Consider the following 27,858-nt stretch of genomic DNA (forward strand, 5'->3'; position numbering starts at 1 on the left):
AAACGTGCAACCTCTGGTTTCAAATTTCAGTGCTTTCTTATAAATATTAAGTTTAAAGAGGCATAGCTAAGACTGACCATTCAAAACCAGCTCTCCTTCATTACCAACACGTAAGTGGAAAACAAGAAACAAAGGAAGGAGAATTGTATGGTCATAACCATTCTCTTCTACCAACGTGTCATTTGTGTGACTTGCACTTAGATTTTGTAGGGTTCATCAGATCACATAGTCCTACTTCCACATGTTATTTATCATGATTGTTGTTAAGTGTTTTAAAAATAATGCATTCGTGCAGAAATAATAGCGTAAGTTAACTCTGTATTCATTTCCCAGATGATGACCATATAAAAGTAATATATTTCAGCATAATTCATTTGTGTGGAATAGAATTCTAAGACTAAGAGAATTTTTTAAAAGGGAAAAATAGAGGGAAAATCTTGGCATGATACTTTTATGATAAGTAATGTCAATCAAAAGTTGTCACTGCAACCATAACACCAATGAAAATTACAAATCATTTGCATAAAGGCCCTCAAAAAAAAGGAATCACTTAATAAAGCAAGAAAATAGGAGGGGTCATGGGCTACATTTATTAAGCACTTACGTGCTAGGCTCTTCTCTAAGTTTGTTATGTGAGAAACATGAAAAATAAAAATACATGCCATGAAAAAGAACTTTTAGAAAGATCTCCCCACCCCCCGCTGCCCTGAAATGCAAAAGATGGGAATTGCATTAGAAATAAATTCAACTCCATGTTATGCACAAACAATGAATCATGGAACACTACATCAAAAACTAATGCTGTAATGTATGGTGATTAACATAACAATAAAAAATTATTAAAAAAATAAAAAAGAAAAAAAAATAAATTCAACTCCACTTTAAAGTAAATGTATAAATCTTCAGCATTGTTGTCTTGCTGCCAAAAAGCACAATCTAATTCACTGATGTTGGATCTTAAACACACAAAAATGCAAACAACGGACTGTGACTAATGCATCAAAATACACAAAATGGATCATAATAACCACCATTTCTTGTGCACACTACTTGTAGGTGAATGCCAAAAGATGATACACAGCTTCCACATCTAACTATCCCTATACTGATAATTACATTCCAAGAGCAAAGTGAGGCAGTAAGCAAAGTAAGGATTGCACACCTTCATTATCCATTAACAGCATGCTACATTAACCTTTGAATATTTACCTTGATGCCAATTAAATATTTGTGATGGCAGCATCAATAAAGAGGAGAATCTTGGCCAAGGCCCCATTTGCCCTTGCTTTCTCTGCAATTCTTTGTAAATAGCATCCTGAAGTTTTAACACATCAACCCACACAGACATACTAGATCAAATCATTTTTAAAATAAGTAAATCCTGCTGATCCATTACCTCGGCAGGCCACAGGACTAGCACAGGCAAACACCCACCATTGACAAGCCAATGCCTTGAGCATTTGACTTTCTAGAAGAAAGGCATTAGTTAGCATTTAGATGGATGACAAGGCAGCAGACAGTGAAGCCTGAACCCGGCAGAAAGGCATCCAGCGTTCTCTGGAGTGTGTAAGCCTTCATGACTGGCTGACTAGATTGCGGACAAAAACGACTCACAGTGCAAGATAAAGGAAAAAAAAAAAAAAAAACCCAAACAGTTTTAGCAGTTTTGCGAAACCAAGACAGCAATGTGTTTGGGCCAGGTCTACACAGGTTGCATAAGACTCTCCCTTTAAGGCTGCACTGAGATAGAATTTACCTGCTTTTCCTCTCTATATTATTATCATGATTATTTTCTCTAAATTATTTACTATACTCATTCTCATTGTAGCCATCTCTTTCTCTTTACTCCTCCCCTAGGATAAAAAACTTAGTATGGAATAGCTGAGAAACATGATCGTGTTCAGAGAACACAGACCAGTCTGAAATGGATTAATGATAGGCTTCAGGCTTTATGGAAAGGTAGGGTTTGAGCAGAGGCTGGTAAGGCTTATAGAGTTTGGTCAGGTAGAGACTAAAATCTCACTAGGAAGTGACCCTGAAAATAAAGTACCTAAGAATATATGAAAGAGAGTGATCAGAGCCAAAGGCCCATGGCCCACTGGGTCCAGAAAAAAAGAAAAGAAAAAAAAAAAAAAAAAGAAAGAAAGAAAAAGAAGAACGGTGACCCCTGAAAAGCATGATCCTGGAGAGGAAAGTAAGAATGCTAGTCAGGTGACAGTGTGGAGGTGAATGAACCCCATACCAAGTCCTCAATGTTGGTCTTTGTAAAAGCAAACCGGAAAAGGCAACGAGGGAGCTTCCCTCGAATCGAAATGTCTTATATCTTGGTTTCGATGGTGGTTATGGGGTAAATTGTGTACAACTGTCAAAATTCAAACTGAACACATAAGATCTATTAATTTTATTGTATAAATTTAATTGATTTTATTGCATTACCTTGAAGTCATTTGTGAAATAACAATTAAAAAAGGGGGGGGGGGGAGTCAGGTACTCTCCTTTAAATTCCTCCAGGGGCTCCCTAGTCCCCTCAATAAAATAAAAAACAACAACCCAAATCCTGCTCATAGCTGCTAAATCCCTACAGCATCTCCCCCTGCCTAACTTTTTCACCTCAAGTCACCCTTCACCTGTCCATCCTTCCCAGCCCAGTCCTCCTCCTCTGGGTCCTGTTCACCAGGAAAGCCCTGCCCATTTCAATCTCTGTGCTTGCAATTCTCTGTGCTTTCTGGAACGTTCTTGCCCCGACTCCCCTGCTCTGCCGCAAAACAGTTAATGATTTCTTTCTAGAAAAATGTCACCCTGTTTATTTCCATCATACAATTTCTACAATCTAGATGAATCTTGCTCATTTATGAGCTGAGTTGTCTCTTACACTAGAAAGCAAGCTCTGTGACTAAAGGGAGGTGGCCATTTTCAGAGTGGAACTCAGGACTTGGCATATAATAGATGCTCAACAAAATGTTGTTTGTGAATTAATATATACACCTTTTCTAACCATGTACCCTCATTACACTAGAAGTCTCTCCAGGTCAGGGGCCATCTATTTGTCATCTCTATATCTCTGTTACCAAACCCAATGCCTGGCACATATTAGAAGCCCATGAAAAATGCTTGCTGAACTTATAAATGTTTAAATTTAGATTTAACACAACTTCTCCAATAAATTCCAAGAATATTTCATTTTGTAAGGAAATTCATTTGCCCCTAAGAAATGCACTGATTTAGCTAATTTTAAATCATAGCTGCTGAGGTTTACAAGGACTTTCCCCACCTGCGGATTAGCTTTGGCTTCCTGACTTAAAAGGATAAGAAACTCAACCTGCAGTGAATTCACTCAGGTTCCTTCCAGGTGACCCACACAAGTAGCATAATGCTTAATCAAACCATTTCAGATCATCAGTTTTGGAGGAGTTTTGTGATTCACTCTCAGTGGACTGTATAAACATGTGAAAAAAATTAGCTTTAGATTTTGGATAGTGACCAGCGATGTAGCTTCCTGTTTCATTTCTTCTGTGAGCATTGTTAAGAGCAATGAAAAAGTATGAATTATTGATTCGCACAACATCATGAGCCAATCTCCTCACACAAGTGAAAGAAGCCAGATCACACATCCCCCAAAATAGTATAAAATGAATGATTCCATTCATATGAAATTCTAGAAAGTGCAGACATATATATATGTATGTGTGTGTATATATATATATATATATATACATATATATATATATGTATATATATATACACACACACACACAGTGACAGAAAGCAGAACAGTGGTTTCCTGTGAATGAGGGTGGAGGTAGGGATGGATTACAAAGGGGCACAAGGAGAGTTTGAAGGTAACGGAACTGCTTATAGTGATGGTTTCATGGGAGTATACATATTCATTAGAACTCATCAAATTATGCCCTTTCAATAGGTCTAATTTATTATACCTCAATAAAGCCATAATATAGAAAAATAAACTAGGAAGTCTCCATTGGAATGATTTTTTAAAACTTTAAATATGCCATCAAATTAGCAGCATTTTAATTTTTGTAAACACTGATATTTGCCAATAGCCTGTGGCAATGCATTATTACCTCCTCTCTTTCACCTGTATATTTTTATTTACCCTCTGAAACTCAGCTGAGGCCTCACCATTCCCTACTCTCATAAAGATGTCAGAAGGCATTTCTTATCATCCACAGGGTCAGCGAGCAATCCCTTGATTGCACTTTCCAAGAAACAATGTCCAGAGATACAACACTTTGATGACTATGGATCAATCTCTCCTATGAGCAAGGACCAGGAAAATTATCTTTTCATTCCAGGCTCTCACCAAATATAGTGACAAATTCACTTCCATTTTGTCTACATGGTATCCAAACCCTTTTCCTCCTACTCTGGAAGTGGAAGGAGTCCACATGGTCCTTCCTTCTTACACCTGGCTAGTAAGATAAGGCACTTAGTCAACAACTTGGACAATTCACTATTACCATCCATGACTGTGAATTTTTACAAAAGACACAAAGGTGGAGGAAGAGGTCAAAAGTTGATCAAGGTGGCAGCATTTGGCAACATTAATACTAGTGACACTGTCCCAATCAGTCCATAAAGTTGGTCAGGCCAACCTTATGGCTCTTGTTGCCAAATCTTCTGTTCTTACCTCCTTTATCAACCTTATTTTCCTGGCTTCCTGATGATTCTAGAAACAACCTCATGTTCTTCCAATATGTTCCTTTTCTGTTTAGGTTGCTTATAAATTAGAATCCTAGTTCATACAAAGACAATCTGGCATAAAGCACAGGACCAGAAAAGGGGGATAAGTAAAGGAGTGGCCTACGACCTTTAGAACTTTCCCATGAGCACTTGCTTCCATGGAACTCTAGGTTATAAAAGTGAATCTGGGTTAAGTGACTTCCCCAACACCACAGAATCATGTCCTACTATGAACCACTGTGGACCACTCTTTTTCCTTGTCATAGCAACTTTGTTTTTCCCAGTGAATTCTCTTTCATAGAAGGGACTACTAGAGTAACACAGTTCTCCCATCCTTGCTACCTTACACAATTAAGCTCCAGTCAGCGGAAATGCCAGGGTGGTGACCTGAAGGTTATGTTTCAGAAATTCTGGAGACCCTACCAAATTATTAACCATAGTTTGAGGGGAAAAGAAATCCAAATTCAGGTTTCAAGTCTGAAAACCATATAGGGCTTCAGGAATTTCTCTCACCTTCCTTCCTAAATTAACAGTTATGTAGGAAAGAAGGCAATTGTATTTCTTCACTGAGGAAATGTCTGCTCATTCTCTTTGTTTTTTGTTTTGTTTTGTTTTGTTTTTTAATCAAGTGCTTGTCTCTTTGGCATGATCTGTAAGGGCTTGCAATTTTAGGAATGACTACAGTGTCCTTGTCAAAATATGGCATTTTGCCTGCAGACAAACCTAGTTCCAAATCCTAGCTCCATCACATCTTATTTGTATGGCTTTGCACAAGCCTTTCCTCTAAGTTTGTTTTCTCATCTATTACATGGGAATAATTGCAGTGTCTACCTCACAGAGCTGTTGTACAAATTCCAGGTGAAGAGGCACACAAAATATTTAGCACACTCCCTGGCGCAACAAGGTTCTCATGAAATGTTAGCTGCATGTATTAGCTATTAGAATATGTTAGTCATATTTTGTTAGATTCACTCAGATATTACAAACTAAACCTAGAGTAGATGTCAGCAAATTTCTCAATACAGCCACAAAGTCACTATTTTAGGCTTTGTAACCCCAATCATTTCTTTTTATTTTTTTAAGATTTATTTATTTATTTGGGGGGAGGGGCAGAGGGAGAAGGAGAAATCCTCAGACACCCCAGTAAGCACAGAACCTGAATGGGGCTCAAGGAACAGGGAGACAGAATGGGGATGCTCAACGGGTGAGGGGGAGGAGAGCTCAGTCAGTGAGGGATTCAAAAGGGGGCTCGATCCCAGGACCCTGAGATCAGGACCTATGCTGAAACCAAGAGTCAGACACCTAGCTGACTGAGCCACCCAGGCACCCCAGTAGCCCCAGTCATTTCTGCCTGACTACTCACCTCTGCTGCTGCAACATTAAAGCAGCCACATACCATATATAACCCAATGGGTATGCTGAGTTCCAATAAAACTTCACTTCTGGAAACTGAAATGTTAATTCTCTAATTTTCACATTTTATAAAATGTTTTTCTTCTTTTTTTCCCCCAATCTTTGAAAAATGTAAAAATAATTCTTAGTTCATAGACTGTTTAAAAACAGACTGTGGGTCAGATTTGGTCCACAGGCCACAGTTTCCTAATCTCTCAACTGGAGAAAGAGATAAATCCTATATATGCCCATTGTGTGAGGCAAATATTCATTTCAAGGCCTCCACCTGCTGTTAAGTGACACGCTGATAGACAATATGGTACAACTTGATCAACAAAGCCAGTACTGTAACTCTGAGATCCTCCAGAGTATGTGATAAATGCTACACCAAGTGCCAAGATTTCCTTTACACTGAATTTTTTAAACTTTTGACAAAAAGTCACCAACAGCTAGTCAAGTCTATTTCTACTTGGTTGTTAGAAAAATTCTTTCTACTTTCATTATATTAAAGGCATCTTGAAAGGAAATTAACAGTTTGTCACCTTAACAGTGCAAAATTATGCAGATGAATACTGTAATTTATAAAAGATAATGTCTTTTATTCATTTATATTCATAAGCATTTACTAGAAATATCTGTATTTAGAGGATTTTTAAAGAAAATACTTCACAAATGATAAAAATATCCCTAAACTAAAAAGATTTGCTTAACTGTGTCTACATTTTTATCCCAAAATCTTACCCAATTTCCAACCAGTGATGCCTTAATTACTTGTATAATGCACCAAACTCTATATACCTACAGTCTGACATGAAACAAATGTCATTGTGAGGTTAAAAACATGTTTTAGTTCCTCTGTTTCTTATCGGTACTTTAAGTATATGACAACATGTCCCAAGAGAAGCAAAATTCTGATCCAAGTTTCTACTAAATTGATAGGCATTTAATATCCATTATATTTTTTGATAGTTATCCACACATATGTAAATTTTATAAACATCCTAATTTTGAGACAAGATTCAGCATTTTTTACATTTCCCATTTGTAATCCTCCCTCCCCCCACCTCCCTTTAAGAAACTAAAATAGGCTTATGGGGCCAATAACTCAATGAACTATTACACATCTGGTTATTGGAGGCCTATTTCCTGATTAAAAAAAAATCACAAAAAGCTGTTTTTATATGCTTGGTTTCTCCTTCTGTTATTACCCATTTAACAGTAGTTTCACATACAGCCAGGCATGTGCCAAACATAGGGCCAATAATAAAAAATACTGACTTAATATAATTTGCTTCCTTGGCTGCTGGGAAAGCAGAAAGCGTTGACAAACTGTTTTGTGTTTATTAGTGAAGCTATTGTAGAAGGTGACTGGGGTTTCATTATAAGGGGCCTGCAAACCGTTTTAGCACAAATGCCAATATACATTTTAGAATCGAGTGCAATTTTAAGTATTTTCACTCAAATGGTTTTGCAGAATCTACAACTCAAATAAAAAGTATATTGTGTTTGAACACCACCACCGACTACTATACGTTTGTCGCATTGATCTCCATTGTGAATGCTTCAAACCTTTCTACTTTCGTGAAATGTAATGGGCAAATACATTCCCTGGAATCCCGAGTTATGATTAGTTACTAAGCAATCAGAAAAATCACAGCAAGGCATACTTCTGAAAGAAATCAGAAGGAGTAAAGATCACTTCTCTATGTGTGTTACATAGTGATTCACACAATACCTCATCGATGGTACTGTATATATTAGCTAACCACCATGGGCTAGCTGGAAGCTCATACATCAATGAAAAGATCTTTGTCAATTGCTGTATGCCTCATTATCTCACTAAGATTTCTTGGCAACAATTAACAGTTACCCAATTCATAGAAATTGCCTTTATTATTTTTGAAGCAGCTACTTTCTTTGGCTTTAATGACTAAGAGAATAGAGACAGATGTCTCTGTTGCTAGGGAGACTGAATTAAAAAAAAAAAAACCTTTGAAATGAAGTAAATAAGCAACTACCATCTTTTTTTAAAAAGGAGAATTCTGTTAGTTTTGAATTAACTATTTGTTTTAAAAACAAACCAGCAGTAGCTCTACTTTTTAAAGGAAATACATTAGGATGGTTTATTATCATTCTTCTCTGACAGTAATAAATCATTAAAAAAAAAGAAAAGAAAAATAGGCCCACCTGTGCACTCAATATCAATTGAGGCTGATTATCAGAAACTGGTACTTTCTTTGTACTGGTACCTGAATTCAACAGGAATTGCCTTTTTATACGATCTGTCAACCCTCTATAACTAAAGAGAAAGCAGCCCCTCCCGCTGGTTAGAAACACTGGGACCTTGCAGACAAGCCTTGCTTGCAGAGCTGGGAGAGCTCAGGCCCTTTCCTCACCTAGCTCCAGTCTCACCTGCAGCCCCCTCCCTGGCCAGTAGTCCAGACTCTGGAAAACAAGCGATCCAAGACAAGACAGCTTGGCAACTGGGCCTAACTCAAGCCAAATTTCTTCTTTACAATCTCTCTCCATGCTCACCCCTCCTCCTCCGTCTTTAGTGCCTCATGCTTGAGAATACACCTGATGCACTCCCATTTTCATGTATCTTGGGCATGCTCGTCCTGTTCAAACCCTCCCAGCAACCTACTTGTTCTATCAGCATGCTTTAAGAGGAATGATACCTTCACGTGAAAAGAAAAACTAATCAAATTTGAAAGGAAATCACATGTCATAAAAACAATTGCAATCCACCTAAATTCTTTGAAAGAGCCCATAATCTACTTTGGCATCTATCCAAAATCACCCGAACATCTTTTATACTTGCTCTAATTAAATCTTAACCGGGAATCCATATTCAGCTTAAGTATAAACCAAAAGTTGAATGAGGACTTTTTGGGCCTTTTTGGTTAGTAATATTTTGCTTAAATATCAGCATAGTATATTAAAACAGAGGCAAACTATTTACCTGTTTTTAAATGTTATATGCTATTGCCATAATTTAAAAATCACCTATAATACATAGAACATACAAGATAAAAGTACTTTCTTTTTCCTATTTAAGAAAATGTTTCAAGTTATATAACACTTGGCCTCTATGGCCTGGTGATCTAAGCACTACTCCTAACAGTCTTCCTTTGTGAATGCATAGTTTGAGCTCCAAATGGTGGACTTAAAAAAGTTTACAAGAATTTTTAATGTGAAGACTTTCTGCACTTTTTAGTAAAATTCTAACTTAGATGCAATTAGTATGGAAGACAGACTATCATCAGAATCACACTGGATGAAACTGGGTCCAAATGGAGCAGTGTGGCATTTTGGATGAATATCGCAGCTTGTGGGTCCAAAATTCTGGGCTCAAATCACATTTTTTTTAAAGATTTTATTTATTTACTTGACAGAGAGAGAAAGAGCGAGAGCACAAGCAGGGAGGAGAGGGAGAAGCAGGTTCCCCGCTGAGCAGGGAGCCCGACGTGGGGCTTGATCCCAGGACCCTGGGATTATGACCTGAGCCGAAGGCAGACGCTTAACTCAGTAGCCACCCAGGCACCCCTCAAATCACATTTCAACCACATACATGGGATGGGACTTCAATTTCTTGGCTTTCCTAAGTCTCACTTTTGTTGGTGGTAAACTGCATATTAATCACCTCCTAAGCCCGCTTCGAGGGCTAACATGATACAACAGATGTAAGTACGTGGTCCAGTGTCCAGCACTGAGAAGCACTCCATCAAAGGCAGTTGTTATCTGCTATTATCATCATCATTATTATTAGCTGCTTCTCACTTTTCTGAGAATATTAATTAAAGAGCAAATATAGCTCTCCAACCTTTCATGAGAACTGGGGACAGTGTATGCTCTCCATGACAGTTATGATCATATTATTCAGAAATATTTGCATTAGAAACCAATTGTGGTCTATTTCCAAAGACTGTCTTCACTTTGGATGATTTCATCATATCATGAGATTGGGTTAATTTTAATCATAACTTGTTCATCCTAGCCAAGCTAAGGAGCTTGCTCCACTCTGAGGTGACTAGGTTTGGCTCTTAGGAGATACCGCTTCCCTAACAGAACATCCTTCCAACATCTTATCAAGACCACTCTTTCTTTTTTAAAATTTTAGAACCCCACCTCAGCTATTAAGATTTCCTGATGAACTTCAACTACCTCATATTATTGACTGATGGCAGAGATTCTCAGCTTCATATATCACACACAGACCATTCATTTAACAAATGTTTACTGGGTGCAAGGTACTATTCTAAGTACCAGAAATAGAATACTGAACATGTTAGAGAAAGTCCCTGCTCTCTTGGTCCCTACCTTTTAGTGATACAGGTGGTATGAGTAAACAAATCGGCTTCAGTTAGTAACTTAGAAAAGGAAAAAAATAAAACCAGTTGTTTTGAGAGGACTTGGAGAGAGTACTGACAGGAAAGATGGTGCCCTATTTATGGCCACCCTCATTTGGGACTGCACAGGTCCAGAATGTGCTGCTCGCATAGATTCCAATAAGATGACACGTGAGCTGAGAGCCCAATGGCACAAATGGAGTGGCCATGCAAAGATCTACGTAACGAGCATTTCTGTAGCAGGAAGAAGACAGAACAAGTTTCTAAAGAAGGAAAGGGCTTGGTATGCTCAAACACAAGGCAGGACAGCTGACCACAGCGCATGACTATAGGGGCAGACGCCCAGAGATGAGGTGGGAGAGGTAGGCATCAAGATAGTTCCAGGCCCAATTCCATAACGCCCACCTGCACAGCTTTTGCAAAATGTGGATGTGTGGGCCATGCCCCCAACCCATTAAATCACAATCACTAATGGTAGATTCCAGGCTGTGTGGGGGGGGGGGGGCGGGTTCCAAGTTTCCGAGATGATACTAAAGTTCAGCCAGTATTAAAAGCCAATGATAAAGAGTGTTGGAATCCTTGATAAGGAGTTATGGTTACATTTTTTTTATTAATGTTTTCAGTTACTTTTTAGTACCTCATCTCCCCATTTAAAGTTTGTGTTCCAGGCATTTCTGATCATTATATCTTTGCAAAATGCCAACTAGAGAACTATGTGTGCAATAAATGCACAATACAAGGCTGTGATTGTCTTCTGTGTGCCTAAATCTGCTTAGAGTGCACTACAGAAACAAACTCATGGTTCTAGGCATATTCCCAATTACATTTTAAAAAATAAACAAACAGGTGCATGCAAACACCAGCCCTTAGCAGCTGGCTCCCATGCATTTCCTTCAGGGAAATGAAGATACTGGCTAGGAATTCTCCAAAGTATTTGAAGAGGAAACAAAGGAAGATTTTGGATTTTTTTCTGTTCGTTTGTTTGTTTTTTGGTTAAGAGGTGAACAATTGTAGGACCTATGGGCCATGAGCAAGACGGTCAGTGTGCCCACATGCTGATAAACATCACCAAGATAATCATTTTGCCGGAGTCTCAGTGTTTTTCTCTAAAAGAAAAACCACAATTTCAAAAGTCAGAATTCAGAGTAACTGAGGAAAGAATTAGGTGATGAAGGTCACATGGAAAGCAAGAGGGAAAGCATAAGCAAAAAACTGTTGTGTTTGAAAATGACTGTTGGCACATGCAGAATTCCAGAGAGTCATTCCAGGATTGTTTGAGGGAGGTCTAGCTGTGACATCTGTCACCACAATGGCAGCCAGGGTTGGTTGTGATAAATTTCTGCTTCATATGCTCAGTTTAAGAGAAGGCCCTTCCTAACCAGAACAGAATCATGCTCCACTTGTGGCTGACAGAAATTGCCATAAGTCCAGATAGGCTTCTGGGTCATGTGGAAAGAAGTTACCTTCTTGGTAGTTGATTCCTGAAATTCTCATAATAGGGCACACAACTAATGATAGCTGTGAGCACTCCAGACTCATGCCAGTGGTCTCCCTACCTGTATCATTCAAAAATTTGACTTGTAGGTTTGGCCATTCTTAAACAGAGCTTCTAACAACATATCATACTTATATATGCTTTGATAGGCAGATTCTAGTTATTTACGGTAGGGTTTATGAATTTCCACTTGGGTTTGACTCTCACATGGGCTACTTACTAGCTGTGTGACCTAGGCAAACCACTAGAATGCAAGCTCCATGAGGATGGGAATTTTTAACCTGATTTTTTCTAAGGATATGTCATTGGGGGAAAAAAAAAAGATTAAAATCAGACCCAAACCAAAAGTCAAAAGAAATTTTCTATGTTTCATTTGCCTTAACTTCTGCATCTTTAACATGGGAATAATTATAGTCTCTACCTCATATATTTTTTAAGTGTTAAGTGAAATAATGGATGTAACGCACTTAGTACATTGCACAGGAATAATATACATTCCAAATGTTTGTTGAAGACCAGTGTGAGTATAATGCTTTTCAGCCAATATTGATAATAAGATAACTTTCTAATTACTTACAAATATTTTAACGATAGAATGGTGCTTTCTCAGGCAACCTAATAGTCAAATATCTTAATTGAGTATCTGATCCCAAACATGGACTCAAAACTTCAAGCACCAAATTTCTACTAACAGCTTGATATTGTGTCTAGATTTTTGATTCACCTATGTCAGCATCTTTCCTTTGAAAACTCCTCCCCTTTCATCCTGAGCTCAGTCCAGGAAAGAATAAAATAACCATGGTGACAACAATGACCCCCTCTTTGGAGTGTATTCAAATTTATGTTGAGCTTTTCTTGAATGCTGCTGTGTCTTGCCTTTAAATTGTTTCTTGGAGTCACTCCAAGGTCAGGGGATTTTCTTTATCACTTAAAGTCTCCTTCAAGGATACAAAGAGCAATTTGGAGTTCATGATCTGGAATTGATAAATTTTATAATAAATAATTCTACCGTATATGAGTCAGGCAAATTATTTACTAGGACCTTTATGTTAAAGAAGTTGTAGGTGATGTTGTGACTAAGAGCCTCATACAATAAAAATGTATGTGCAATGCTTCCCCCCCGCCTTGAATGTCTGATCAAGACATTCATTGAGTGGGTATCACTTATTCAGAAAGTTACCATACACAATACATAATATCAGTCTGGGTTCTGAGAGTGACACAAATTTGGGTCTTTCTGTTTTGTATTAAATACAATGCTACCTTGAACTACACTGTAAAATAAGTGTTATTTCAATGCTGGGTCCAGCTTAGTCAGGAGACAGAAGCTGAGAAAAAATTTAGGTAAGTCTCATTGATCAAGAGAAGCTTTAGGGAGTACAGAAGTTTTGAGTCTGGAATGTCCCATCAAGTGTTGTGTGAATCAAATGAGATGTACATTTAGTCCTTATCAGAGCTGGCCCATGATATTATGTAGTCTCTATATGTTACCTATTATTAAGTTCCAGATTTTATTATTATTATTGTTGTTGTCATTGAATTTCAACATTTGATCTAAAATATATTTACATTTTGAGAACAGTCTCAATCTGTTTTGTATACATAAAGAGTTAAAATGGCTCTCTGAAGCAATCCCACAACTCAGAGCCTATGCATAGTGGAGGCAAAATCCTGGATTTCATAGAGATACACCTTCAAAACATTCAGTACAGGCATAAGGGTTTTGTTTGACAAAGTTAATAGTGGCAGTTGGAACTTACCACTGTACAAAGAATTTGGCAAAGTGTGACGTGGCATCTTTTATTACAAAATATCTGTAACATTCCTCACCCCCTACCAAAAGTCACTACTATTTCTTATACCTGAATTAGGAAGCACACCAAAAGCAGAATTGTCCTATAAATGGCTAATTTCACCTGTCCTTTTCTAAATTGATGAACCTTAGTATGTGATTTATGGAAAGAGGAAGCTCTAGAGGGATAGACTAGAGCCCCGAGGTAACTTTTCTGAATTTCCCTTGACAACCTTAACTTGGAACACACACACACACACACACACACACACACACACACACACACACACACGAGTACAAAATTGTTTCATGAATCATCCCACTCTGAGTTGGTTAAAATAGCAATGTCACTACGTGGGAGCATAATCTCTTTGCTCTCCATTACCCTATTGACATGTTTTCCCACCCCACTGCTATTAATCCATGAAGACTCCTGATGATTAAAACTGATCTGGTTCTTTAAGGAAACTCAGTGGTCAGTTACACTTCCTCTCCTCAAGCCCTTTATACGTCACACTAGGAGTGACAACTACATGTGCTTTGGGCCTCCTGAATCGATTTAATATCTCAATTTGTGCTACTGATGTTTCATCTGACAGTGGCGGGTCTCCAAAACACTTCTACAGTGGCACTGCTGCCCTTAGTGAAGGTCAAATAGCTATTACATTTTGAATTAATTCACTTTTTCTCTTTATGTCAATCCCATCGAAGTCCTTAGGTATACTCACATAAATGTAAAATGAATTCGGTAAAAGACCCTCAATGGATAGAATTTACTCATTCACTCAGAAAAAATACTTTTTGGGCACCTACTGCGTCCTGAGCAGTTGGTTAGGCACTGAGGATTTAAGTGAAAGGAATTCAGACACAGCTGCTGCCCTCCAGGAGTTGTGATTCCTAATGTGGAAAGCCTGAATAAAATTGGCTATTCCAAAAAGATTTCCTGAATTTAAGTCACAAAGAGAAGTGGCCACTCTATAGGCCTCACCTGAGTGCTGTGGTTTAGAGACGAGACTCGCCAGTGAGAGCCTACACACCCATGCTGTCTCAGGGACCCATGTTTTCAGCACTCCAGAGGGAAATGAGAAATATGAGAGCTTTACCAAACTTCGATCCCACTCATTCTCCACGTAAACCCTCCATTCTGATGGCAGTGGCTCCCCCCCCGCCGGAGGGTGCTCACTCCCATTGTTGCCAGCTTCCTATAGTGTGGTATTTTCCAACTCCATTTCTTCCCAATGGCCACCATCTCACACCATTGGCATTATTCCTTAGTATTTTTATTTACCTTAATGAAATGTTTCTTAAGCACACTATTTTAAAAGTCAATTATAAAAACTTTAAATAAAAAAAACCATAGTATTGGCTATGATTAGAAGGTAGCTGTATACACAAATGTAATGTTTAAAATGTTCCTAATTTCAAACCAGTTATCAGTGGCTAATGAAAGCTGAGTCCGAGTCCGCTTTTTCCTACAACAGAAATCAGCAAGTGTGAGAGAGTGGTTAAGTTCAGCGTAGACATAAACCGAGATGCTCTTCTTCTTCTTCTTCTTTTAATTGTGTTTATTTATTTGTCAGAGAGAGAGAACACAAGCAGGGGGAGTGGCAGGCAGAGGGAAAGGGAGAAGCAGGCTCCCTGCGGAGCAGAGAGCCCAATGCAGGACTCAATCCCAGGACCTTGGGATCATGACCTGAGGTGAAGGCAGACGCTTAATGACTGAGCCACCCAGGCGCCCCACAAGATGCTCTTCTTGAAGTAATGGATGTATCAGAGAAAGGTAAAATGGGAGCGACCTCTCCCTGTTTTGTTTCACTGTTCTACTAGCTACTGAAATGTCCTCCTGTACCACTGGTGATAGTCATTTCTTTTTTTGGTAACAGAGCTACAGTAATAACATTAATAATGATGATGATGTTGTTACTGTTGCCACTGCTAATAATAATCACTTAAGAAAGTAGTAATCAAGTACTTTCTATATCCCTGTTTTAAGCACTTTTACACATAATAACGAATTGACTCTTCCTAATAACCCATGAAGAAAGCACTTTTGCACATGGGATCCAGTGGCCCTAAAAAGTTCAGTAACTTGCTCAAGCTCATAGAGCTGTCACATCTAAGAGCCGTCATTAATCAAACCTCAGCTCTAAGTCAAACACACCTTGTTCCCAGCACCACCAGACACTCTGCATTCCTGGGCAAGCCACTTTAACACCATTTCTGCAGAAGAAACCAACATTTTGAGAGGTGACAACCGAAAAACATATGCCTGGCATTAGGACTCAATGAGGAGGGGGAGGAGAGGGGGGAGGGGCAGGAAGAGGGTGGTATTTGAATCCTTTCTGCTGTTACTCATTAGCTATTTCACCTTGGGAAGGTTGTTGAGTATCTCTGAGTCTTACTTTTCTTCATCTGTAAAATGAGATGATATCAGCTCCTGGATAACTGTGGTAAATGTTTGAAGTGGCTACAGTGAAAGTCTAGCGCAGTAGCTGGTATGTAATAGGCCCTCAATAAGCAGTCCTTGTTATTATTCTGCAGTGTGTTTATCAAATCCCCAGCCATTATTCACGGCTCATTCTGTGCCATCCGTTCTCTGATGCTTTCCCTTATGCGTTCTGCCCACAATGATAACTACAATGATAACTCTTTCCTCTGAATTTCGTATCACTTATTTCATTTCTTTTTAAAGAACCAACTTGTTCTTCCAAAGTAACTGAAGGTTTTAGAAAACAAGACTCACAAACTTCTTTTTATCACAAATTATTTAACACACTGTACTTGCCTAAAAGGCCAAAAACATTTAGTAATTTTTTTTAAATTAATCATTACATGAAATGAGAAATGTTTCATCAACAGAATCTAAAAAGGTGATCTAGGTAGTAGGGGAAAAAAATAAACTGTCTTTTGTTTTCTGAGGATATTTTTTTCCCCTTCATGTTGGCTGCCCGTAATACTTGATATAAACAGCACCATCTTCTGCTGGAGGATATTAAATCCTCATAAACAAGAAGATCTTCATATTTTTGGTAAGAATAAGATGGCTTAACATCTAAGACTCCATCTGGAGATGGAGTATCACATTCTAATATCTCTTCAGTTGTTTTCTTCCTTATTTACTTTCTAATTACAAAAGTAACATAAATTTATGGTAGGAAGTTAGAAAAATACAGAAATAAAAAAATACAAATGATCTGCTGTCTCGTCCCCCAGAAATAGCCACTATTAACATTTCCTCATATGTCCCTCACACCTTTTTCTTAATGTTCTTTGGTACATTTAAAAAATAAGTATACTAGGATCAGGCTATATATACTTTTTAAAAATACAATATTCCGTTATTCTTACATGTTCTTTAAAAAGATTACTTTTTCGGGGCTGCAAAGTATTTCAACATTTGAATGTCATTAAACTGTTATTGGTAGACAATTGTTTTTCAATGGCCCTTATTTTAAATGATTCATTAAGTAACATCCTTCCAAATGTATCTTTCTGTCCAGTGATAATTCATAATTCTTAGCATAAAAGGTTAAATGTGTAGGAAGAGGGTCAAACCTTATAAGCCTCTTAAGATCCTCAGCACTATCCACTCCCAGTGATGGGTAACCCCCCCAACACCACACGTTTGCCAATACCAAGGACAGTGAGTTTTCAAAATCTTTTATAATTTGCCTAGAAGACAAATGCTGGTATTACATGCTTTATGGACTTTCAAAAACATGCTGCTAAATCATGAACAGACAGTATCAGTGCTCTTGACATTTTATCTTCTGCTCAGCTTACAAAAATGACTTCCAAATCAAAAACAGTTCATCTATGGAAGATGATCAGTACTAAATTAGTTACATAAGGAGGACATAAGACTGGCGTGGCTCTAATGCTGTGGCAACTGACACAAGCAAACCAAACTCTAAGCCGATAAATGCCTCAAGGTTACAAAATTAAAATGCTAAGGACCCCCAGTCACCAACAGCCAATTAGGCTTTACACTATCGCCGATCAATAATTTCCTTACTTTGCTTCTGCCTTTTCTCTATTCCCTGAGCTCCAGCTGGTAGAGTGCTCCTACCCACTTCCGCTGTGGAGCTGCCCAATTTAAGTTGATTTTTACTCAAACTCTTCAAATTTTTAATGCGCCTCAGTTTCTCTTTCAACAGTTCTGATGTCAGAACACGGAACCAAAGGAGACCCCTGACAGTCCCCAGGAAGCAATGAGCAACCTGGCATAGCTACCTGTTTGGCCCCTTGAGCTGGCTGTTTTCTCAATGCTTCTGGCCGCTGCAGGGGTGGTAAGAACATCTCTCTTGGATCCTAGGTCTGCAGCTTCTGCGCTATGAGCTTTCAGAGTTCATTCGTGTGATTTCTTCCCCCTACCCCTACTCGTGCCACGTGTTCCGAAAATCAGACAGAGTGGACCAGGTCCAACTTAGCAACCCTACGGATTTCAGGTCTGACTTAAAAACCAGACTGGGACTGGAGCTGCACTGGGTCTGAGTTAAGCAGGTCTGGGGCGAGCATGAGGGCACAGGTGAATAAAATTTTGTTTTAAGGCTAAACCAGTAGGTCATCTTACCAAAGGTAATCTTGAATTACAGAGGCCACAGTGGAGAACATTTAACCATCCCAGATAAGCTTATCCACTTAAGAGGTGCCCTAGAGAGAAAGGGGTCTCAGCCAAGCACTCACTATAAGTGAGTAGGGATAGGGGATATAAGGGATAGAGGGAAAATTATTTTTTCCTTCTCTATCGTTTCTGGTGACCAAGACAAGGACTCACTGGGACACCCCATTCTCTCTGGAACCTGCAGATGGCAGCATTCTAGGAAAACTGGCAGAAGCCTACAAAGGGTAAGAATAAATAACAACTCAGCTCTCCCAGATTTCCACCTGTGGACCTGGTAGAGAGAAGGTAAAATTTCATGTCTGTTCCTTTCCAAATTCAGATTGGCAGGAAAAGATAAGGATTATCAATCCTTTCTTACCCAGGAACAGCTACTGCCTTGTTTGTCTGATTTTGTGTCCTAGGAACTTAGTTTGGCAAGCATGAGGTTGGGGGAGGGGCGTCCCCAAAATACAGCTAGATAGAGATGCGAATTGTACTACAATTTCAGCTTGGGTCCTCCCAAGTGTTGCCAACTCTCCAGGGGAATTGTTTAAATTTTTCTTTTGGTTATCTTCGGGAGTGGCTCCGGATCTTGGTAAATAGGGAAAGGATGGGACTTTAGGTAGGGAAAGAAGAGGGGCCCCAACTAGGCTCTGAGGGTATTTCAGGTACGCAGACCTTGAGACAGAACAAAGATCACGAAAATTTAGACCACCCTATCCCACTTCTTAGGGTTAAAATGTTTTTCTACTAACTACACTGTAACCCCAGAAAATAAAAATAACCACAGAAACTAACGAGGCCTCGAAGGAAAAGTTCACTATAGAGATTAACCAGACCTAGCAAAACATATCTATAGATCATAGATGTCACAGAGACAAAAACTCACACACAAGGTATAAGCGTCATGTCTAGCTCCAGGCCACTGACCTAACCACTGGCAAGTTTCCTGCTAAAGTCCTAATAAAAGGCCAGAGATGAAAAGCCCTCATTGGCAAGGCGGTTGGGACCCCTCTAACTCCTAAGAGGTTTTTCTGTATCCTTGCTTAATAAAACTCTATCACTTTGTTCACTCTCCTTTGTCTATGAGATTCACTCTTAGACTCTGTGAGACAAGAACCTCGCTCCCCCGGCTTCATTGGGAGGGGAGTATCTTTTGTACTTTCTTTGGGGACACTTCTTGTGTCCATGGGGTTGTTCAATACTGTCAGGAATATTTACTGTTGGTCCTGGCTCACACCTAGCAAGATATTTGAAAGGATTTTTTTAAGTAGCTCTATAATCAGAAGTTGGCCAAATTGGAAGCTGATATCAGAGCCTGATAGGAACCTTTTTTTAGGCCTTCTCCCCAGAACTAAAATGAAAATCTGTACACAGAGTTTGAAAAGAAAAACATTCTGAAGCCATTGTGGAAGGATTTATCAAACCATTCTAAAGAAACAGCTCTAAATCTAGAATATAGGAATCTTCTGATTTTGATCTTAGTTGAAGATCTTCTCCCTGATATGAAGAAGCAGATTAAGGATAATGTAGTTAGATGGCTGTGGTCAGCTTCTGGATATCATTCAGGTTGAAACCCAATTCTTTGAGGACTTAAAAAATCTACTTGTCTTACAAATTGAGTCTTTATAAAAACAGAAACATGGTTCTAGAAACAATTCAAACACCACCTATCCTTTTTGCCAATCCCCAAACCTCCCCTACTCATCTCAAAAGGCTTTCACATATTGTGAAAGATCTGGATTTAAAAAACAAAGCCTTTCTTGGAGAAATTTACATACTTTCTCTGTGCCTTTGAGATATGGGTATTCTACCTGCTCTTCGCTAGGAACCCAGAGCCATCTCTTAATATGCAAACTTCAAGGAGGAAATTTTTAGAAAGGAAAAGAAAGAGAAGGGGAGTGGAGGGGAAGAGAAGGGAAGGGAGAAAGCTATATGGAAATTAGATGAATAAAAAATTTTAAAAATCTTTCCACGAATACTAGTAAAAGCTTTTAGCCATCTGAGCAGGTAGCTTTAACTTATTCTATCTGCCAGAACACACTTTGGATTCAACTGTTCTTTTATAAACTAGTGAGTTTTCTATTATCATACTTATCTCATTGCTAAAATTTTAAAATCAAAGCTCTGAGATCCTTGTACGTGTCTGCATATTACGTATGTCTATGTATATATGTTATAGATATATTTTTCCACTTCCAGATGGTATTACCAAAATTGATTTGTAAAGACAAACAAGCATTTATATAAATAAAGTATATTCTCATAAATGTAGAAACTAACCCAAATGATTTTTGAGTTCATGTGATCTAGGATAATGTTTGGTAAATAAAAGCTAACTTAAGTTTGTTGGTGTAATTAAAACAGGCCTGTCTTAAGAGTTATCAGCATTAAATATAATACTTTTATTCTACCCAGATTTATTAAAAGTCAGTCTCATATTGTCTCTGTTACAGAATTTGTCAGCAAGAAAGATAACATAACAAGATGATGGTTAGACATTTAATATCTCATAAAATTTTCATAAATAACCTAACCATAATTCTTAACAAATAAAAGATATAAGTAACATGAAAGTTTATAAATATATTTTTCAATAATATTTATGCTTATGGTACGTCTACTTAAAAATAATTTCCAAAATTTTTTTGGTAACTAAAAACTTTAAAGGTATACTGAGATAAGTTAAATATTGGATATTCATTGAATATCTAGATTATTTCCAAATAAGATAAAATATTGAAACATTAACTACTGACCAGAGGATTATCCACTTTGGGCGTTTCTTTATTTGTAATCCCATAATCAAGACTCCCAGCACTTTTACAGTCATGCAGAGCAGTGAATAATTTGAGTTGCCTAATACACGTTCCCGGCTGATATGTAATAATGAGATGCCCTGCCTTCTTATTTCAGTGCTCATATTATAAACAAGTCCTTTTCATTGTCTATATGGTGCCACATTTTATACATTTTTGTGCTTTTTCTTGCTGATTTTGCTGTTTTAAATGACTCCCAAGCATAGTACTTAAGTGCTGTTTAGTGATCCCATGTGCAAGAAGGCTGTCAGGTGCCTTACGGAGAAAATACATGTGCTAGAGAAGCTTCGGTCAGGCAGGAGTTAGAGTGCTGTCCTCCATGAGTTCAACGTTAATGAATCAACAACATATATTAAATAAGATGTTCTTAAACAGAAACACACATAAAACAAGGTTACATATTGATCTGCTGATTGGTTGATGAAAATGCTGGGACTTGAGGCTTGCACTTATCTAATCCTGTATTTCCCCTTGGGGCAATGATTCAGTATTTGCTAATTCAGTGTCCAGCAACTTGATAGAACACGACTACCACAAGGAAGGAGGATCAACTGTTTTATTTATTTCCCTATGTTCTTGATAGTTTATTCCTTGTATGATTGTGGCTCTATGTTCTTATATTCTTTAATAAGATGCCTACATTTGTAACCCATTTTCTATGGACCTAGATATGGCATGCAGATGTACAATACACACACACAGACCTACACACACACACACACACACACACACACACACAAGCAAATATCCATTCAAATACCGTAACGGTAATATTTTGACTTATTTATAATTTATATTATGTATGATGATATTTTATTTATATTAAATTGACCTCTTAATATATTTTTATCTGTTGGTTTTTCAGGCAAATTGGACTCATCATAATATAATGGCTTATTTTCCTTATACAGGCACACCTCATTTTATTGTATTTCATTTTATTGTACTTCACAGATACCACATTTTTATGAATTGAAGGTTTGTGGCAGGCCTGCATTTAGCAAGTCTACTGATGCCATTTTCCAAATAAAATTTGCTCATTTCACGTCTCTGTCAAATTGTGATAATTCTTGCAATATTTACAACTTTTTCATTATTATTATATTTGAATTGTCACTGTCTCATGATAAAACTTTAATGGATGAGGAGTTGCTTCCTGTGGAGGAGCAAAGACACTGGTTTCTTGAGATGGAATCTGCTTCTGGGGAAGATGCTGTGAAGATTGTTGAAATGGCAATAAAGCATTTAGAATATTACATAAATTTAGTTGATAAAGCAGTGGTAAGGTTAGGTTTGAGAGAATTGACTCTAATTTTGAAAGAAGTTCTACTGTAGGTAACATGCTATGAAATAGCGTCACATGCTACACAGAAATTGTTAGGGAAAGGGTCAGTCAGGGTGGCAAATGTCATTGTCTTATTTTAAGAAATCGCCACAGCCACTCAACCTTGCCAGCCACCACCCTGATCAGCCAGCACATATCAACATCGAGGCAAGACCTTCCTTCTAACAGCAAAAAAATTATGACTCACTGAAAGCTGATAGTGGTTAGCATTTGTTAGCAATAAAGTAGTTTTAAATTAAATTATGTACATTGGTTTTTTAGACATTATACTATTGCACATTTAATAGACTACGGTATAGTGGAAACATAACATTTATATGTACTGGGAACCAACTAAATTCGACTTGCTGTATTGTGATATTTACTTTATTGTGGTGGTCCGAAACTGAACCTACAATATCTCCGTATTTTCTCAGTACCCCATTAAAATGTTTGATTTTACCCAAATTCTGTTCTATTTGTTCATCCTGGTTTACATAGTTCTAATGATACAACAAACCTCTACAGACTACTTTTCTTCTTTTGTAACTGTTCTGTAATAGTAAACTAAGCCATTCAAAGATATTCCCACTCAATTTTCCAAATGAGCTACTCCAAAATTTAAATAGCATTTTACAATTACTTTTCTTATTCTGTGTTACAAATATCTCATTTATTTATGTACTCAGAGATTTGAAAACCAAAATCTACATCCAATAGTAGTTGGCAAACATCGATAAGCACACTACTCACACTTTAGCCTAAGTGACAACAGTTTATAAAAAAATCCATACTTTAAAAATTGATGTAATTAATTTACTAGATCATAGCTTATCATACCATATTCTTCATAATAAACCTAGGCTTTCTCTAGAATCATCCATGTTTTTCCTTGTTCAAAATATTTCAATTAGTGGATCAGTATCTGGAATAATAGATTGGGCTAAAAAATATGGTTCTTCTTAGCTGAGCAAACTTGAGTAAGATATTTAACCTCTTGGGACCTCAGTTTTCAGGAGTAAAGAAGAGTTTGTTTTTATGTTAAATAAAATGATTTACATTACAGAGAAAAAATGTTTAAATGTAGCACATGGCAGGTATTTAATAACTGTTCCTTTCTACTTTTACTCCCTTCATAATTATTATATTAAAACACCACACACACATCATATATTAGCTCTGGTTACATAAGTTCTATTTTAGTCTTTAAATTTCCAAGGAAATATTTTGTGAAATATATAATGTTGCACGACTTTATATGAGAGAATTTGTAATGTTTAAAGAAAACCTGTCGTAAATCTCACGATGTTAAGAGGCAATTCAGGCATGTAGTGTAGAAAAAAAAAATCTCAAAATGCTCTCATCTTAAAGGTTAGATGGTAAGTATTAAAGGGTGTTTCTATACTGGCAAAAAAGGGAAAAAAAATCTCAAGGTAATACTTTCAACATGGTGCTACTAGTTCAGTTCTTACACAGAAGTAAATTTTAAACTAGAGGTAAAAAATGTTAATCTTATTTTTTAAGAGACTAGGTCACTTATATATTCAGTACATACTGATTATTACAAACTCTTTAAAATGGGAAGGAAAGTGAAAAATGTCAAGTTGTATTCCACTGATAGGGAACTAAATCCACACATCACCCACTGCAGGATGTGTTGCTGAAAACACAGCCTTCATGTAGATCTGTTGATTTTCCCAAAACTTCTACCTAAAGTAGGGTTTCAATTTAATACTAACAGAAGTTGAAAAACATTTGTTCTACTTTTCCCATATCAATGGCAATCTTTCAAAGTATCAGGGTTTTTTCTATTGTTTTTAAGTTTCTTTCTTTTTTATCTTCATTTTTTAAATAGTGAAAAAAACAGCCAAAAAAAACCCATATTTTAGTGATGGCAGAATCATATCTTATATTTCATCCTACTCTGATTGAAAGCAGATATGACCATCCTAGAACTATGAGAATCTACATTTAAGTTTAGTGTTTTCTATGAATTCAACACAGAGTAAAAACCATTTCATACACTTCTTCCAGTTAAGCAAAAGATTTGCATAGAAATTTTTAAGGTACTGATGCACTAATTGAACTATTGTGAACAAGCAAAAATATGGGATGATTCTAGAGAAAGCCTACGTTTTATTATGAAGAATATGGTATGATAAGCTATTACCTAGTAAATTAATTACATAAATTACAATAAATATATTTATTTCTTCTTATAAGCAAAGAGAGTAGCATTTAAAACTTCAGGCATAAGCCTAAGTGAAAAGAAAAGGAGCTAGAGATGGTACAGATGGGAACTAAAAACTTGGGCAAACACCAGTTAATGTTGCTAAAGCCTATTGCCTAGTAAAGCCACTCTTATTTATTCTATTAGGGCTGAAAATGACACTTTAAATTGAACAGCAGAGGGCAGAAGTCTTGCAGAGTTCTTTTCAAAGTAGGTAGGTATTTCTTGGGAACAGGTTCCATAGAACGTAAATACAATGCCAGACAGTTAGCATGAAGAACTTCTGAAAGTTGACAGCAGTTTTCTGCAAGCCAAGCCCTGCCTCACTGGCTGCCTTGTTATTTAGCCAAAATTCAAAACATTTGTGGTTGCAATAGTAAATCATCTTAACTAAATGATGGCAAAACCTGATGAGAGTGTTGAGTTTTCTCATTGAGTTTTCTGGCCAGCATGTTAGGCAAATCACCGGCATTCTAAGATTTGCTTTTTATCAAGGTAGTTCCTAAGATCATGTAGCCTTTTCTCTCTCTTCCCACATCGACACAATATTCCTCATTTTCCTCTACCTATTTTCCTATTATGTACCAAAGACCCATCTTTTCCAGGAAACGGAGTCACAGAATTAAATTAGATGAGAAGATTAGGATGATGAGCAACAAAGAAAAAAATGGGATGACCAATGAATCTAACAAGTTCAGGAAAATCCTCTAGGAATCTCAACACGGACATCATTCTTCAAGGCAGGTTCTATTCTTCCAGGTCTTGCCCCACCTAACCTACCTCCTCCTCCTCTGCAGTGTTCTGATCTATTATTTGCTTTGGGGGAGGACAAATGGGTGAGCATAGGCTATTTCAGAGTCTTAGGTTTGTTTTACCATACACCCTCCAATTTCTTCTAAAATTGACAACTCTATGTTTATAATGGATTTCCTAAGCACTCAGTGATATCTCCTTAAGAACAAAAACAATGATGGGTCCAAGCTTCCAAGAAGGAAAGTGGTACTGGGGGATATTTCTAGGAGAGGATAGCACCTGATCTGTGTGCTAGCGTCCTTGACGTCAGAGATGTGCTATAATAAACTCGAGCCTTCCTTACACAGCCTAGTTTGGATGTGACCTCCAAGACATGAGGAACATCTATGCTTCAGAGAAAGTTAAAGTGTGCTGAGCATTATCTCACTGAGTGCCTTTCTCAGAATCCAAGAACAATATAATCCAAAAAGAAGTCACTACTACCCTAATAGAAGATTCTCTCAGCTCAGACCACATACCCAAGAAAACATATGGGGACAGAAAGAAAAAATGTGGAAAACTAGCCACAGTAGAAAGGTAGTTTTCCAACAAGTTGCTTGGACTTCAGTTTCTTCACCAGCAAAATGGAATCAGAACTGCTGATAACATTCATTTATCTCCAACTACATGTCCAAGTACCAGATTAAGTACCTAATTGCATCATCTACTTCTCACCACAGCCTCATGAGATTCCCATCCAGACATTATTATCTGTTTCATAAGTACTTTCTAAACTGACTGTTCCAGACAGGCTGATTACTGCATTATGCACACCTCCTTCATGAAAGTATTCATGTCAACACCCTTGCCCTTAAGCCCATTCTCATTCCCTTTGCCACTGCCTCATTTTCACGGGACACACACACAGACACACACACACACACACACACACACACAGACAAAACTTCTGCCAGACATAAAAAGGAAGAAAGAAGAAAAAAAAGATTTAATCCAGATACCTGTTCCTTTTATCCATCTAATCACTTATAAGTGTCCACCATACCTCCTCTCATACCCTATCCTTGGTCACAATAGCTCCATATATATTCAAATTACTACAATTATTCTATAACTGAGGTTTTAGCTAAGTCAGGTGATCTATCTCCAAATTAGAATTGCAAAATGTATTTATAATTGTACCCATAGGACCCTTTAATTGCCTCATTCCCCAAGGTGCATCATCTTGGTAATATGTGACCTGTAAAAATATAAAAGCAAGATCTGAAAAGCAAAAGACTTGGGGAAAATGGATGCAGAAGGTCCAAGAAAAGCCTTGGGAAGACCTTTGATATATGGTACTAGATGCTGTAGAAATATATTGAGGATGCCAGTTCAGGGGCAATAAAAACAGAGAGGATTTTATTAGGAACATCAGAAAGGCTTGCCGGTTTCCTTTTTGCTTGTCTTACGACATGCACAGATAAACAACATGAAACAGATCAAGGGGGCCAAGTTTTTTTTTTTTTTTTAATCTATAATGTCTTACACATTACAGTGGAATACTATGTGATCCAGCTGACCACAACTATCACTTTTTGTTTCCACGCATACACAGCAAATACGGAATGTGATAACCAAATTCTTTGAAGAGGCCAGGGGATGAGGAAAGGGTGCCAGAGGGGGACACATCCAGGTAGAGAAGAAGCAGATGCATGAGTGAAGAATTGTAGTCATTCAGTTTGGGTTGGGAGAGAGAGAGACAATAGCAGATTTCAGAGAGAGAAAATGACAGTACAAATTACTTGTGTCCGTAAGGAAAAAAAGAAAAAGAAAAGAAGCCAGTTTTCCTGCACAGAGCTGGAAAAGCACTATTTTTGTGCTCTGTATCAAAGCACTTTGGTCAACAATACAAACAACATGAGGCAGAGCAAAACACAAAATTGTAGCTATGATTCCACACTCACCGAAAGGGTGGATCTTCAGTGTGCAATTCAGCTGGCTTTACAGGAGTGCGCCACAGCAAAGTCAAGCGACGAAGCAAGCCCCAGTCTGCTTAGGCGATAAAAAGCTGGATGTAACTGTTAAAAAAAAAAAAAAAAAGAAGAAGAAGAAGAAAAGAAAAGAAAATAGATAAGATTCAAATGAGCACATAAAACAAAAAAAGAATAAAAATGCAAATAAATACCATATATCTTCCAAATGTAGGAAAGTTGGAATTGGGAGCTAAATAAGCTAAACTGCACACCTTACCCTTTAGAATACCTTTCAATAGAGAAATGTAAAATATGGTAGAACACATATTAATTAAATCAGTCATTTTGACTATGGCACACCATTATCGTTAAGATATAAAATCACCACAATACTATTCCCATTGGTTATCCTTCAACTGTGATGCTGTTTGTAATCTAAACACCGAAA

The 27,858-nt window shown here is 37.5% G+C and overlaps 1 protein-coding gene across 3 annotated transcripts in view; it reads right to left on the minus strand.

The window, feature by feature from the left end:
- The window catches only part of TENM2 (teneurin transmembrane protein 2), a 1,506,090-nt gene that overhangs the window by 1,082,936 nt on the left and 395,296 nt on the right, over window positions 1-27,858 (minus strand). For all 3 annotated transcript variants that reach the window (XM_073890196.1, XM_073890205.1, XM_025867075.2), the window contains one exon: window positions 27,402-27,515. The gene's annotated coding sequence lies outside the window, so the exon portion shown is untranslated. The remainder of the gene's footprint in view (window positions 1-27,401; window positions 27,516-27,858) is intronic.

The sequence above is a fragment of the Callorhinus ursinus genome, unplaced genomic scaffold (assembly GCF_003265705.2).
Source record: "Callorhinus ursinus isolate GAN/ISIS: 27379988/994484 unplaced genomic scaffold, GSC_fseal_2.0 scaffold3, whole genome shotgun sequence".
NCBI classification, from domain to species: Eukaryota; Metazoa; Chordata; class Mammalia; order Carnivora; family Otariidae; genus Callorhinus; species Callorhinus ursinus.